Raw genomic sequence first — 16308 nt, 5'->3', positions numbered from 1 at the left:
ACATTGTTCAGAATTTCAAAAGAATGGTATTTCTGTATCGGCAGTGTCCACAGTAACAAAGAAATGCACTTTTTAATTTTCCATAATGTCTGTCTGTCTGTCTGTCTGTCTGTCTGTCTGTCTGTCTGTCTGTCTGTCTGTCTGTCTGTCTGTCTGTCTGTCTGTCTGTCTGTCTGTCTGTCTGTCTGTCTGTCTGTCTGTCTGTGTTGTTTCATTATTATTATTGTTACGGAGATTCCGTGGTTGGCAGAGGTGAACGAGTCTATCTACTGCAATCAAAAGATTAATTAAAAGCTTTAAAAATCAAGGTTATATTTCTTTTGAACCTTTTTCTTTTTCTTTTTTTTTCTTTTTTTCAAAGGAAAGATAAACAAAACCAGTCGCTCAGCGACAGTACAACTTTTCAGGTACAGTAGTTGAATACAATATTTTGCAAGTGTTATTTGAGCACTATTGCTCCATACATCCAAAAGTTAAGGAGACAGGTCTCCCAGTTTCCTTTACATAGGATATCTACAAGGATAGAAAGAGCATCTATGCTCTATAAATTGTCTGGGAGACTGAACTCCGAACCTAATACCATTACTGCCTTATCAAGGCAACCTTCAATAACCAGAGCATTTTTGCTCACAAAAATTTACACTTTCAGGCTTCTCAAGGCACAACATCCATTTTACAATACGAACAGAATTCACTGTCTTAAACTCTCACTTAACACAAAAAAAAAAAAAAAAAAAACAGGAGTATCGAATACTCATTCCACCGGGCCTTGGAGGGAAGGAAAAAACACCGGTTAAATTTACTGGCCCGAAAATCAAAATGATGCGGAGGCAGACATTTGCTCTCCTAGAAATGTGCACACAAGATAAAAACCCTATTTGGGCTTCTGGCCCAAAGTTTACATAGGCTAATCCTACTCTACGGAGGTGACTAGATGGAGAAAATTTAAGTAACAAGGCTACAGATAGGAAACGGTTACAAAACATAGTCACCTCAAATACAACTTGATAGGGAAGCCGAGAGGGTGCCGCACCCTCTATTCCCGAATTTAGGCTAAGTTTTAGGCTAGTTTGAGTTTTACATTTGAAGAAGAAGTTTACCTTATTGAAGACTAGCTGATGTACCCGTGCTTCGCTACGGGATTCTCAGAAAGACTGACTTTGTGGTTTTCCTAACTGAAATCAACATAGGTCATTACAAAATCGTAAGTATGAATGTAGCGATTAAAAGCAATGCTATCATATAAAATACTCGATCAAATGGAAAGTCGCACGTTTTATCACTTTTAACGAACAGTGCTTCGGTTAGATTGCGGTGCCAATCTAATAGTCCAAAGTTCCAGAGCTGGAATGACCAGGCCGCAGATTGCCATGAACACTCATCTGTCATTATTCCGCTAAATATTCACACTGTTCATTCCAATCAGTGCCTCAGAGTAGGGATTGAATAGCCCGAATGCTATGATGGTCCAGTGTGTTACGTACCAGTAGTATCAGAAAATGTATAAACCAGGGGAATGGCATGCTAAAGAAGAAAGTTATCTAACTCCCCAGCTACTTCCCATCAATATTCAGGCAGGCTGTTACACTCTGTACGAATGGGCGAGTTGACCGTATGGTTAGCGGTGCGCAGCTGTGAGCTTGCATCCGAGAGATAGTGGATTCGAACCCCATTGTCGGCAGCGCTGAAGATGGTTTTCCGTGGTTTCCCACTTTCACGCCAATCAAATGCTGGGCCTGTACCTTAATTAAGGCCTAAGGCACTCCTAGCCCTTTCCTATCCCATCGTCTCCATCTATGTCGGTGCGACGTAAATCAAATAAAAAATACTCTGTACGCAGCAGTAATCCTATCTACCGGAGATGAGGGGCAACAGAAGACACAAAGCACATCACGACAAACAATGGTCAATGTAATGTTATTGTTGATCAATGTTATGAGCTTTCTATATTGTAGGCCAACACATTTAGTTTTCTTTCGACTCTGTGATTTGTAGTATATTTTATACCGTAAACTGTAGTTTCTTATTCTCCGACTTTACATACAGCTTTTCACTAAATACCGTTTACCCATTTTCTCGTTACTCTGCGCTGATATGGACTTACGTAACAAAAATCCAAATTCATAAATATCTTTGTGATCATAGCCAGTACGGTAACAATGTATAAGACATGAATAATAGGAAATTTAATACTATATAACCTTAGTTATGTAGCATTCATCGGTTACACCTCTAATAAGAAATATTTGAGAATTACATTTTAGGCTTTCTCCTAAACTACCATTTTACTCAGCATGAATAAAGTAATTTACATCCTAGACTATAGTGACTTATTTTTTGACTTTGCATACCGATTGTCATCAAGATAGGACTACTAATAACAACAATATTTGAGAATTAAATTTTAGGCCTTCCCCTAAACTACCATTTTTCTCAGCGTGAATACAATGATTGATAGCCTAGGTTGTAGCAATTTATTCCCCAACTTCGCATACCAATTTTCTTTAAAATACGACCACTAATAACATAAATAGTTGAGAATTAAATTTTAGGCCTTCCCCTAAACTACCATTTCACTCAGCGTGAGTAAAATGATTTATAGCCTAGATTGTAGCGGCTCATCCCCCGACTTCACATACCGATTTTCATTAGACCACTAATAACATAAATAGTTGAGAATTCAATTTTAGGCCTTCCCCTAAACTACCATTTCACTCAGCGTGAGTAAAATGATTTATAGCCTAGATTGTAGAGGCTCATCCCCCGACTTCACATACCGATTTTCATTAAATTCTCTTCAAGCGTTTTCTCGTGATGCGTGTACATACATACATACATACAGACAGACAGACAGACAGACAGACATAAATTACGGAAAAGTAAAAAGTGCATTTTCTTGTTACTATGGACATGATCGATACAGAAATACCATTATTTTCAAATTCTGAGCAATGTACAGACAAAACTCTTATTTTATATATATAGATAGGAAATTAAAGTGATATTCTTAAAAACAGGAATCCTTCCCCTCGGGTTAACTTTCAGAGGCTATCACCTGGTTAGAACATGGCTGCCATTACCTTATTGTGCTGGACTGCTCGATGAAGGGCGAACGCCCCCGCCTCCACTATTAGCACACACTTAGTACACTCGACGATCAAGAAGACAAGGTAGCTCGAAAAATTGCCAGCTTTTATACCCGAGAGGAAGGTTCGAGAGAGATCTGGACTAATGCCCGACACACCCCCAAATTTTTATTGACTAATTAAATATGTACAAAAAACCCTGATTGATTGAAAATTAAATACCCAAAATTACTGATTGGTTAATTTTAAAGTTGGCGGGAAAAGATTGAAGTCTTGAAAACTGTGATACAAAAAACAAAAACGAATCAACTCAGTTTAGGAAACCTTAAAATAACAAATTACTTCATCACTTTAGTAGCGACCTCTGTTGTCCAAAGTCCAAACTTCTTTCACTAGTTGTTTCAAGCTTTAACAGTAAGATGTCAGTTCACAAGGCGCTTGATTTGAATGCACGGGGTGGGTGTACCCTCGTGGTGCAATTATTATTACTATTATTGTTACTATTATTATTGTTTTATTCAATTATATCATCTGATTTCGCTATTTATTGATTAATTATCGCATGTTTAATTTTATTGCATTTATTATGTACTATGTTTGTGTGTTAGCATTAATATTATGTATACAGAGATTTGCTGCTTTATATAGGATATGTATTTATTTGTGAAACAAATTTTAAGATATAGCAACATATGGTGAAATACTGTTACAGTAACTGTCGAAACATCGCTCTGTCATTGTATGCATTTAGAAGTATGAGATAATTTAGGGAGTTCATAGTTTGCCTCAGGCTATTTCAACACAATCTGTAATACTTTGGAGCTGGGTTAGAGTGATGTCACGGATTGTTTTAACTGTGACTTGGGTGTAATACCATGTGACAACAAATATAAGGAGCAGTGTCCTATAGCGGTTAGTCAGACGGGTGGTGAACCGTGAGTTAGTTGGATGGACAGCCTCGAACGATGAAGTGTTTTAGTCAGCTGGAAAGAGTCTTGGTCGATGGATAGTCATATGGAGAGTGAGGTCACAGTTGGTCAGTCAGTCAGTTGGAGGTAGAGCAGTGACATGGGTACGTAGTCGTCAGTGACCAAATGGATTAAATGTTCGGAGTGTGTTTCGTGTATTTGTTCGGTCGAGTTCTTGTGTCGCTTCGGTGACAGCCGAATATTGAGTTGTCGTAATGTAGACTAACAGTGATCAGCCATGCTATATCTCGTTTGTGAAACTAAAAGGATACTTCACCATATTAGGTTTGAGATACCTACACCTGATACCAATTCAAAGGAATACGGTACGTCGTAATAACACTCAAAGTGTTCAAGGTACTGTTAAGTGAAACAGTGAGGGATAAATTTCTTGTATAACTTTTAAATGTCCGGTCAAGACGATTTCAAATATAATGCCTAGAGTTTCTTTCAGTTGTAATTTTAGAGTTTTATATTATCATGAAAATTATCGCAGCAAATCTCACCATTTAAATTCTAAATTTAAAGAATATATTTTGTTTAGTATAAAATACAATTAATTGTTTTATTTCAATGGTAGATCAGATAACCTCAAATTTTAGTTGGGAAACCAAACGGCAATGTCCTTTTCCCAGAACCTATGTGTTATGCTGTCAAAGTAAGCTTATTACCCTACACCCTAGAAATATTCAAGATTATTCTATTATCGTTACATTTATTTTAGCTGGCGCCAATCAGCAATTGTATGTGTAAGTAATCATGTAAGTATCAAGTGAGACTACATAGTCCGACGATTGAGTATTTTATTTCATGAATATTTTAATTCTGTTTTATTTTAAATTAGTAAACAAGCACAGTATGTATGTATGTATGTATGTATGTATGTATGTATGTATGTATGTATGTATGTATGTATGTATGTATGTATGTATGTATGTATGTATGTATGTATGTATGTATGTATGTATGTATGTATGTATGTATGTATGTATGTATGTATGTATGTATGTATGTATGTATGTATGTATGTATGTATGTATGTATGTATGTATGTATGTATGTATGTATACGCATGATGAGAAAACGGCTGAAGAGAATTGAATGAAAATTGGTATGTACAGTCGGGGAATAAGTATCTCCAATCTAGGCCATAACGTTATTTGCGGTGAGTAAAATGGTAGTTTAGGGGAATGCCTGAAATTTTATTCTCAAATATGTATGTTGTTAGTGGTCCTATCGATAAATACTGAATAACTAAAAGTTATATAACATTAAATTTCCGACATTTATGTCTTATACATTTTTACCGTTCGTTAATTTCGATTTGTGTTGCTAAGTCCATATCAACGCCTAGCGACGAGAAAATGGGTAAACAGAATTTGATGAAAATCGGTGTGTAAAGTCGGGGAATAAGAAACTACAGTCTACGCTATAAATAAAGTTACTCACCCTCGTTGAAATGATAGTTTAGAGAAAGGTGCCTAAAATTAAATTTTTAATTACTTATGTTATTGGTCCTGTCGAAAAGTACTGTATAACAAAAGTTAGAGAGGATACAATTTCCGATAATGTCTTATGCAGTTTTACCGTACCGACAATGATAAGATTGGTGTTGGTGATTATTGTTTTAAGAGGAGTGGTGATGGTGATTATTGTTTTAAGAGGAAGTACAACTAGGCAACCATCCTCTATATAACACTAATCAGAGAGAGAAATGGAAGAGGTCCGACACTTCGAAGAATGAAGGTATCGGCCTAAGAAAGACACGAGCCACGAAGGGTGTGTCAAAATGAAAGACTCCCTAGGCCTCCATACGTACTTAATTCTGTCGGGGTCAGAAAAGGACAAGAGTTGAACAAGGGAGGTCGGATAGGATAGATGAACGTGAGGAGCATGGCACAAGTAAGTGGAAGCAATGCCAGGACTCAGCAAAGCACTCCGTCGTCGCCAACCCGCCAACCCAAGTACAGAGCCCCCGGGACTACATTTAATCGCCTCTTGTGACAGGCAGGGGATACTGTGGGTGTTATTCAACCACCCCCATCCACAGGGGGACGACTATAAGAAGAGAATTCATGAATTTAGATTCATTTAGACTTTTGTTGCTTAGTCCATATCAACGCCGAGCATTGCTGACATGGAAATATTGTTGAATCGAGTTAAGTAGTGATGGATTTTGTCATGATTGTCTTAAGGTGTAAAAACGCATGGTCATATCGACAAGGAAAATTGTGAAAATGATTAGAAAAATGAGAAAAAACCGTAAAGGAACAACCGCTTGAATAATCAGACAAGAGGGAGTCACCAAAGGAGGGAGAACTCACTTTACATTAGATGCCCTATATCACAGAGTCGGAAGAAAACTAAGTTGAAGGCCTACAATATAGAAAACTCATAAAATTGATCAACAATAACATTACATTGACCACTGTTTGTTGTGATGTGCTTTATATCTTCTGCTGCCACTTATCTCCGATAGATGGGATTACTGCTGTGTACTTCGTATAACAGTCTGTCTGAATATTAGCGGTAAGTAGCTTGGAAGTTAGATAAATATCTTCTTTAGTATGCCATTCCTCTCGTTCATTTCTGATATTGCCGGTACGTAACACACTGGTTCATCATAGTATTCCAGCTATTCGACTCCTACTCGGAGGCACTGATTGGAATGAGCAGTGTGCACACTTAACGGAATAATGACATGGCTGTCTGCGGCCTGGACATTCCAGCTCTGAAACTTTGGACCGTTAGATCGGCAGCGTAGTACCGTTCGTTAAAAGTGAGAAAATGTGCGGTTTTTAATTTGATCGGGTATTTCATATGATAGCATTGCTTTTAATTGCGACATTCCTACTGACGCCATTGTAATGACCTATGTGACTTCAGTTAGTAAATCCACAAAAACAGCCTTTCTGAGGATGTACGAGAAAGGCAGATGGAGAGTGAGTGTGTGCAATTATAAGGAAAACAGTCCAACTCGATTCTGACTTGCAGTAGACAAGTGAGCGCACCATCATAATGAAAACTCCCCAACTTGATTGTGACTGATAGTAGGCAAGAGGGCCTGCCATTACACTGAAAATTCTCTAACCAGTCTTCAGATGGAAAAAGACGTATGGTGACTTCCCCGTCGCGTTTGTGGAGTAACGTTAAGAGCTATACAATATAATACAATCAGTGTACACTACTTAACCTAGAATTCTGTATACAGCGTAGAATTCCGTAGCGAAACATGGGTATATCAGGTAGTATGTAATAAAAATGGCTAAATACATACATATGGGCTATCAAATTTCAAAATATGGAGTGAAATACGGATTATTTATAAAAATACAGATGGAGAAAAATAAGGTATCTGCAGTATATAGTGTCAAATATTAATACTTGTACAGTTAAAAATTTATTGCTTAAACACGAAGTTACAAAAGTAAAGATTTAATTTTTTTTTTTTTTTTTTTTTTTTTGCTAGGGGCTTTACGTCGCACCGACACAGATAGGTCTTATGGCGACGATGGGATAGGAAAGGCTTATGAGTTGGAAGGAAGCGGCCGTGGCCTTAATTAAGGTACAGCCCCAGCATTTGCCTGGTGTGAAAATGGGAAACCACGGAAAACCATTTTCAGGGCTGCCGATAGTGGGATTCGAACCTACTATCTCCCGGATGCAAGCTCACAGCCGCGCGCCTCTACGCGCACGGCCAACTCGCCCGGTAAGATTTAAATTGAAATGGCGTATGGCTTTTAGTGCCGGGAGTGTCTGATGACAAGTTCGGCTCGCCAGATGCAGGTCTTTCGATTTGACTCCCGTAGGCGACCTGCGCGTCGTGATGAGGACGAAATTATGATGAAGACAACACATACACCCAGCCCCCGTGCCAGCGAAATTAACCAATTAAGTTTAAAATTCCCGACCCTGCCGTGAATCGAACGCGGGACCCCTGTGGCCAAAGCCCAGCACGATAATCATTTAGCCATGGAGCCGGACAGATTTAAATTAAAGTCACATAACACGAGTTTAAATGTTAGGTAAGTGACAAGGCCAAAGCCAGTAAGGGAGGAAAATATATGCATGGAGCAGAATTGTCTGTATCCATATTTTATAGAAGTACCAGAATCCAGCTTTGCTAGTATTTTCTTTTTTATTTTATTTTTTTATTACAATTTGCTTTACGTCGCAACGACACAGATAGCTCTTATGGCGACGATGGGATATCAAAGGCCTAGGGGTGGTTTTGAGGTAAATCATTGCCTGATGTGAGAATGGGAAACCACGGAAAACCATCTCCAGGGCTGCCCACAATGGGATTTGAACCCACTATCTCCCGAGTGCAAACAGACAGCTACCTGACCGAAAATGCGTCACCACTCGCCCGGTAAATATATAGGCCTATATTCCAGGAAGAATAACTTTGAACCATGAAATATGGAAGATATTTAAAATAAAAAGTTTGTAAATACATGTGAGCTTTCATCAAATGAGTGAAAACATGTGCTAAAGCTGGAAATATAGACAAATACATGAAAAGAAATATGTATTAAATCACTCCAAATATCTTAATTGCGGCCAGTATCCAGTATTCGGAAGATAGTGGGTTCGAACCGTACTGTCGGCAGCCCTGAAGATGGTTTTCCGTGGTTTCCCATTTTCACACCAGGCAAATACTGGGGCTGTACCTTAATTAAGGCCACGGCCGCTTCCTTCCCACTCCTAGCCCTTCCCTGTCCCATCGTCGCCATAAGACCTATCTGTATCGGTGCGACGTAAAGCAAGTAGCTCAAAAAATATCCTAATTCGTGAAGTATGGTGAAAATACGGTGTTGATGACCAATATGCTCGTAACACCTCAATCGATTGGACATGTTAACTGGGAATACCAGAAACAGCCTCAAGCAGCATTAGTGCATGTGCGGTATTCATTATTTTCATGTTTGCGTAAGATTATGAAGATGGGATGACCTCGAACCTCTAGCTTGTTTGCTTTGCCTTGAGGTGCCCCAGGTGTGCTGTCGGCAGCCTCTCCCATTGAGGATAATCGCTGCATTTCTTAACATCAGTGTTACTCGTAATTTAATAGCTAACTTGTGGCTCATTGTACATAACGTAATATTTATTTAATTTTTACTGTACTATACCGGTACCGTTACTTATGTCATATATGTATTTACTTACCCGTCCCTACTCTGGCAAACTAGCGAATCTGCAAATTGTCAAAAGGTTAGAGGAGCTGAAAGAAGTTGTGATTACTCATGTCAAATCAATTTTTATATCTGATGATCGGTTTCATGTGTTAGGCATAAAGAACGAGTTGCAGATGTGAGACTTTATCAGGGGGCAGACAATATTTAACCAATAAAATCTACACCAAAACTTCAGAAGTACAGATTCCCTAGTTTGTCACTTTCGCTAGTTTGCCAGAGTGGGGACGTACTGTACCTAGCTATAAGTTCTTCACTTCGTTTTACTTTCAATCTTTAATTTTCCTCATTCTTTTCTTTTACCTTTATATTTTGCTGTTAATTCTTGTGTCTCTACAGTTATTTTGTTAGTTTTTAATTTTCTTCCACTATTTTTATCATTAGATGAATTTTCCTCATTGTTCTTCCACTTACCGAGCTCGATAGCTGTAGTCGCTTAAGTGCGTTCAGTATCCAGTATTCGGGAGATAGTAGGTTCGAATCCCACTATCGGCAGCCCTGAAGATGGTTTTCCGTGGTTTCCCATTTTCACACCAGGCGAATGCTGGGGCTGTACCTTAATTCAGGCCACGGCCGCTTCCTTCCCACTCCTAGCCCTTTCCTATCCCATCGTCGCCATAAGACCTATCTGTGTCGGTGGGACGTAAAGCAACTAGCAAAAAAAAAAAAAAAAATAGTTCGTCCACTTTTTTTTTTTAATGTTTGCAATGTGCTACTCCACTGTAAATATATCTTTTCATTGCGGAACTCTGTAATTCGGCTTCTCGCTGTTTTTCTACTTCTCTTACCCTCCATAACAGAGTCCATTATTCTCCTAGGTAATCTATCCTCCTCAATTCGCCTCACATGACCCCACCACCGAAGCCGGTTTATGCGTACAGCTTCATCCATCGAGTTCATTCCTAAATTAGCCTTTATCTCCTCATTCCGAGTTCCCTCCTGCCATTGTTCCCACCTGTTAATAAATAAATAAATAAATAAATAAATAAATAAATAAATAAATAAATAAATAAATAAATAAATAAATAAATACATTTATAGCTACATAATATCTAATCTATACACAAGACAGGGTGATGATAGTCATCTCTAAACAGCCTCATGTAAATATAAATTAAATTTAAACGTTAATCACCGAGCAAGTAGCCGTGCGGTTAGGGTCACCCAGCTGTGAGCTTGCATTCGGGAGATAGTGAGTTCGTACCCCATCAGCCCTCAAGATGGTTTTCCGTGGTTTTCCACTTTCACACCAGGCAAATGTTCGGGCTGTACCTTAATTAAGCCTACGGACGCTTCCTTCTCACTCCTAGACCATTCCTATCCCATCGTCGCCATAAGATCTATCTGCGTCGGTGCGACGTAAAGCAAATTTTAAAAACTTTTATTCAGATATTAGAGGCAAAAAAGCTTCTGTGGCTCAGGCAGCAGCGCGCTGATCTCTCACCGTTGGGTTCCGTGGTTCAAATCCCGGTCACTCCATGTGAGGTTTGTGCCGGACAAAACGGAGGAGGAACAGGTTTTTCTTCAGGTACACCGGTTTTCCCCTGTCATCTTTCATTCCAGCAACACAGTTCCTATCCTCGCCGCTAGATGGGGTTTCATTCATTCCATTCCTGACCCGGTCTAATGACTGGAAACAGGCAGTGGATTTTCATTTTCATTTCATTCTGATATTAAAGGCGACATAAATAAATAAAGCAAGTGAAAACGATGCATCGTAGAGTGTAACCCATCAATTGGTAAAAACCTTAATTTTCAATTTTATGAACTGTCACAGTTCTCATATGACATTTTTATTCCGAGAACGTGCGTTGCCTTTCGTTGTCCACATTGTTTTCTGACACCTACAGCTTCCTTTGACAATACAGCGATTGAGATTTAATTTTCAATTTCGTTACAATTTTCTTCTTTTGAAGCGTTTAGAAATCTAATAATCTCGCTTTCATTACGAAGCAACTCAATTCTTGATTTAGAAACCAGATAACTGAAATAACAAAAGGGGCATTCAAAACACTCACGGAAACCTTATTGACATATCTGGGAGCTTTGTACTGTAATACCTGCATATTCAGAGTTGCCACGGTTGTCCATCAATGCGATATAGGTAATTAAGGTACAGCCCCAGCATTTGCCTCGTGTCAAAGTGGTTTGTTGTTGTTTGCTTGCTTGCTTGTTGTTTAAAGGGGCCTAACATCGAAGGTCATCGGCCCGTGTCAAAGTGGGAAACCACAGAAAAACCTCTTCGAACCCGCCATCTCCCGAATGCAAACTGAAGCTACATGACCCAAACCGTGCAGCCGCTTGCTCGGATTAACTTATTTACCATTTGTTGGTCATACTTTCTGTCATTCGCATTCCTTTCCAGTTAACATTTGGTAAACTGAGATCAACCGTTACTATCACCGTCGTTCTTCATATAGCTTATTATCTTATCAAATAATTCTGAAGCAACTTCACCCAAAAAACAACTTTAGTATATCTACAGAAATCTTATCAATTCCTGCTGTTTTTCTAGTTTTCAATTTCTGTTATTTATTTATTTCTGTATTTATTTATGTATTGATTGATTGATTGATTTATCGATTGATTGATTTATTTATTTATTTATTTATTTATTTATTTATTTATTTATTTATTTATTTATTTATTTATTTATTTATTAAATATCTTTGTTATCATATCATAGGTAAATTTCAGTACTTCGCTACCTGGACATTATCCTTATGTCCAATTATCTTTACATACTGCTGACTGAATACTTTTGCCCTCTTTCAGTCCTTACATATACACTCCCATTATTCATTAATGATCCCTGGAATGGATGGATAAGCCTTATACCTAGACTTTTATGTTTCTCATCCTTAACTTTCTCGTATGTTACAAAATCGTCTTTCATCAGTCTGAATACTACCCCTCCAATTGAATCTATCCCGTCTCTACTATAAGCACTGCAGTTCCGAGAGAAAATGTCTGCATCCATAATATCACTTCTCAGCTTTGATTCAACTTGTCGTAGGGTAGAATATCTGCTAAATATAAATATCTACAAAATTCCTTACTTATATTCCTTTCGTTACAGTACTTACACAGTTTAACACTAGCAAATTTATATCACCCTTATGTAACTTCCAGCTACGTGTACTTTCATCAGCGCTTTCTAGTCCACGCCGTTTCCATTAATGTACCTCCCTACAACCCTTCGAAACAAACATCCTAACTTATACGTTCCATTGCGGCTCAAGTGAAGGCCATCTGAGCGAAGGTCCCTATCTCGTACCCACCCATTAGGATCTACAAATCTCATACCCAGTTTCCCACGTACCTAACCCACAGTCTCATTTAAATTCCCCATCGCCCTCCAGGCAAAATACCTCCTACACAATATCCCACGGATAACAATCTGTGCTCCCTTAAACTTATCCCGCGCTGTCATAACCGGATCGCACACATCCCCTTGTATAGTTGTACTTATTCCTGTTTGCTTTATGTTGTTGGTACCAACATCAAAAACTACGACCTTCTCGTTATTCTCCTAATTCCCCTCTACTTTCCTCAACATCTGCCTTAACCTAATTCCTGGTTAACAATCTAACCTACTTCGCTTTTTTCCGCCTAACAACAGAGCCCCCATAACCAGAGCCTCAACCCCACCCATCCCAATTGCACCATTTCCTGTCTCCAAATTTGGCTAAGCTCAGGGTAAAGCGCATGGTTATCTTCGATAAAAAAAGGGCAACACGAAGATCACTAAAATAATACATACTAAAAAGTATATGGACAAGAAATATGGCAACATAGCTACAGAATAAGAACGCAGATATACGGGTAGTATGGATATATTTATCCAAAAAAACATCGATATAGCTCATACAAAAATGAAATATCAACGTGAATCGACATCAAAAATATTGGTCAAGAGAGTGACACGCACTCTAAGATAATTACGAATTAAAATAAACTCAAGAAAAAATAAAACAAAACGGGTCGCGTCCCGTAAGTCAAAATCACAAAAAATATATTATATTGCATTTCATAGAAAATAGTATTCGCGCGACAACCCCTAGTGGTGTAGACTGTTCCATTAAATTCCTTTGTCGGTTGCCCGAGGGCTCGCTACTTAAAACGTCTATGTTAGAATGCGCATGTAATAATCGGTATACTAGTTGTGGGTTGGAATGTACATATTTACAATCCGATTTTTCGAATACACAAAAATAAATGCTAGTTCAGGGCTGCCCTAAATATCCCCTCCAAAATAACACAGATTCTACAATGGGCACAGTCCCATTATGCAAATGGATCAGGGTTGAAGCCTGACTTCCCTCAAGTTAGCCGAGCGGGCTAAAGATATCCTTTACACAACAAAGACAAAATAACACAACACAATAAGACAAACACATGAAATTCAAACGAAGATACAAACAAAAATACAAACAAAGCACAAAATACACATGATGACCTGAAATAGAATACATTTAAACACAATATTGAAGATAAAGTACTCGGGGGACAATCCCGACTTATACAGGTTCCGTGGCCTCGTGTCTCCACCAGACACAAGTCTGACGTTTCTTCTACGTGGTTTGGGCGAATAGCTGTGATGCGACAACAGGAAAATAACTAGGGCGAGGGGAGCGGTATTCCAGGATCTTAACGGACCACTTGCAAACACTCTCTCTCTCTCTTACTCAATGGGCTAGCAGCATATCAGCTGGCACAAAAGGCAACTACCTGAACTGGGGAGCTTAACAAAAATAAACAAATCGGGACACTACCGACTCCATCTCTACGAGAAAACACATTCTTTCATATAACATCTTCGCATAGCCCAAAACATAATCAAGCTAATTCACAGGCTTGCTCCTTAAGGTATTCAAGTCAATGCTCCCAGTCAATATATCATGGCTTCACGTCTATCTTTCACAAATATATCCCCTTTAATATCTCTTGGCATTTCCAGCCTAACATATAATTCATCATGGGTTCGATGTCCTAACATCCCTTATACCTTCCTGTCCTGAATATCGAAGATTCTGCCCTAATTACAACGACGAATGGCATCCTGTCGCACCACTTGTCACAACTGTAAATGCACATGCGTCATGCAAAGAAACAAATCCTGTTCTATAGATGTTTATAACCTGCCCTTAATCACGCAACGCTGAATTGGCGTGTAGCCTCTTTAATTACGGCAATGACTCTATATAACTCTATCCACAATAAGAAATAATGGAAAATAAAATACACTAAAATCGCAAAGAAAACTCGTACCTAAAACTGTCCTATCATTACCCTTGATTCGCTCTAATTAAAATATACACAGTTGCCTCGGGGCTTGAACATGCAATTCCAGCCCTGAACAAATTTACTTTACATATAAATCAACAAATCAATGCCACTCTGGCTTTCGTTAAATGAATTCACTAATTAATTAAGAATCACAAACGAGTACACATTTACCACAATACACATGCTTAAAAGACAAAGGAACTTAACTTCATAGCTACTGCCACCAGCGACAACTCACATGACCTCGAAGTCATGCTAATTTAGTCCCTCATCGCTGCACAGAATATGGTCTTAACAGTCTTCATCTCGACTCCTGGCGCTGCCATCGATGCCGTCTTCTTGAGGTTGGAGTCGTCTGGAATGATGTTGAATATCAGGATATCAGCTGCACCGCTCTGTGTGCACGTACAACAGATATCGGCCTTAACGATAGACTGCGATTTGCTTCAGTCTACGTACAAATTTTAGTTCGAGTTGCACGTTATTAAATTAAGGGAAACTTCCCGGCCAATTGTAGTCCTTCTCAGCGGTGAGGGTAGGCATACGTAACGCACACGACAGATCGCATTTCGCGAACGCGTATTGATGGTTTATGCTACTGGTTAGCAATATAGTTTATTCGTGAGCGCACTCCAATGTGATTTGATGCTAATCTAAATGACTCACGAAAGCAAAGTACTTGGTGAAAAAATTCAAATCATCTGCCAGGCCGCACTTGGCTTATCTCTACATTTCATGAGTTAATAGAGAACTCACCGTCTCTCTTTACTGAAAGTTTCACAGTAATAATAATAAAAATGTTTGTGCTCGGCGTTCAGCTAAGTTCAAATAACACGCACGAAGAAAAATATTTAGCAAGTCCGCGCACCACGACGGTTAGTTCACACAGCGACTGCGCGTATAACATAGAATGATACGATCGAACACAGATGAATGCGAGCGTCAGCTTTGAAAATAACGAACGAGAGCTTACGACTCAGCGCTCGGAGAAACTTGCGAATGAGCGCGCTACCCCCACCATGGTAGTTTAAATAGCCTTCCAGCGAGACAGTTGGGCTAGGTGATTCCCCATCAAACACTGGCCTCTGACTAGTAACGGCTCTTAAAGACTCAACGAACTTTCATTCCAAAGCGCATAGCTTTTAATTTATCACAAGTACAGGCTGTAATTCATTCCTGATACATGATAATTTAATTATTAATAGCTGACGTAGTTGGTCTTGTGGAATTAAGCTTAATAGCGGAAATATCCATTAAAATTCCAATGATCACAGCCCTGGCATATCGAAGTTTGCCAGCCTGAAACAACTGTCAAGTGGTTCCCCAAGTTCAAATAACATCCCCTCCAGCTCGTATCGATTAGATTTGAAATCTAGAGTGGGGTCTGCACAACATAATACATAGCCAGCGGCTCGATTTAAACTTGAAAAATCCGTTTGTAAAGGATACCAGCGGGGTCCACTTGGCATATGCCACAGCCTTCCAAGGTTCATGCCTTTGTCTCCAACTACTACCTGATATAATGAATGTAATTATGCCACAGCGTTCCATTAAATATATTGAGGCATATAGTGATATGGCTCACAATAAACCCCCTCCTCTCCTGTTCTCCCCTAACTTCCCCGACGGCTGCATTACCTACTTCCATCTATCTTCTCTCCCTCTCACAAACCTGTTCCACCTACATCTTCCTATTCTCTACTTTATATTTCCCTTTCATACTCTTCCCTATCCTCTTGCCTCGGGCCTCCTCTATAACATTTACATTTT

At 39.0% G+C, this 16308-nt stretch overlaps 2 protein-coding genes across 2 annotated transcripts in view; one reads left to right on the top strand and one right to left on the bottom strand.

The window, feature by feature from the left end:
• Window positions 1–16308, bottom strand: part of LOC136874277 (malate dehydrogenase, mitochondrial) — a 69862-nt gene that overhangs the window by 37477 nt on the left and 16077 nt on the right. The window lies entirely within an intron of this gene.
• LOC136874276 (protein twisted gastrulation) overlaps window positions 9038–16308 on the top strand; it is a 56592-nt gene continuing 49321 nt past the window's right edge. The window contains exon 1 of the mRNA XM_067147905.2: window positions 9038–9116. The gene's annotated coding sequence lies outside the window, so the exon portion shown is untranslated. The remainder of the gene's footprint in view (window positions 9117–16308) is intronic.

This window comes from Anabrus simplex, chromosome 5 (genome assembly GCF_040414725.1).
Source record: "Anabrus simplex isolate iqAnaSimp1 chromosome 5, ASM4041472v1, whole genome shotgun sequence".
Classification (NCBI taxonomy): Eukaryota; Metazoa; Arthropoda; class Insecta; order Orthoptera; family Tettigoniidae; genus Anabrus; species Anabrus simplex.
Note: the sequence above shows the minus strand (reverse complement) of the source record. Positions and strands in the feature narration are given on the sequence as shown.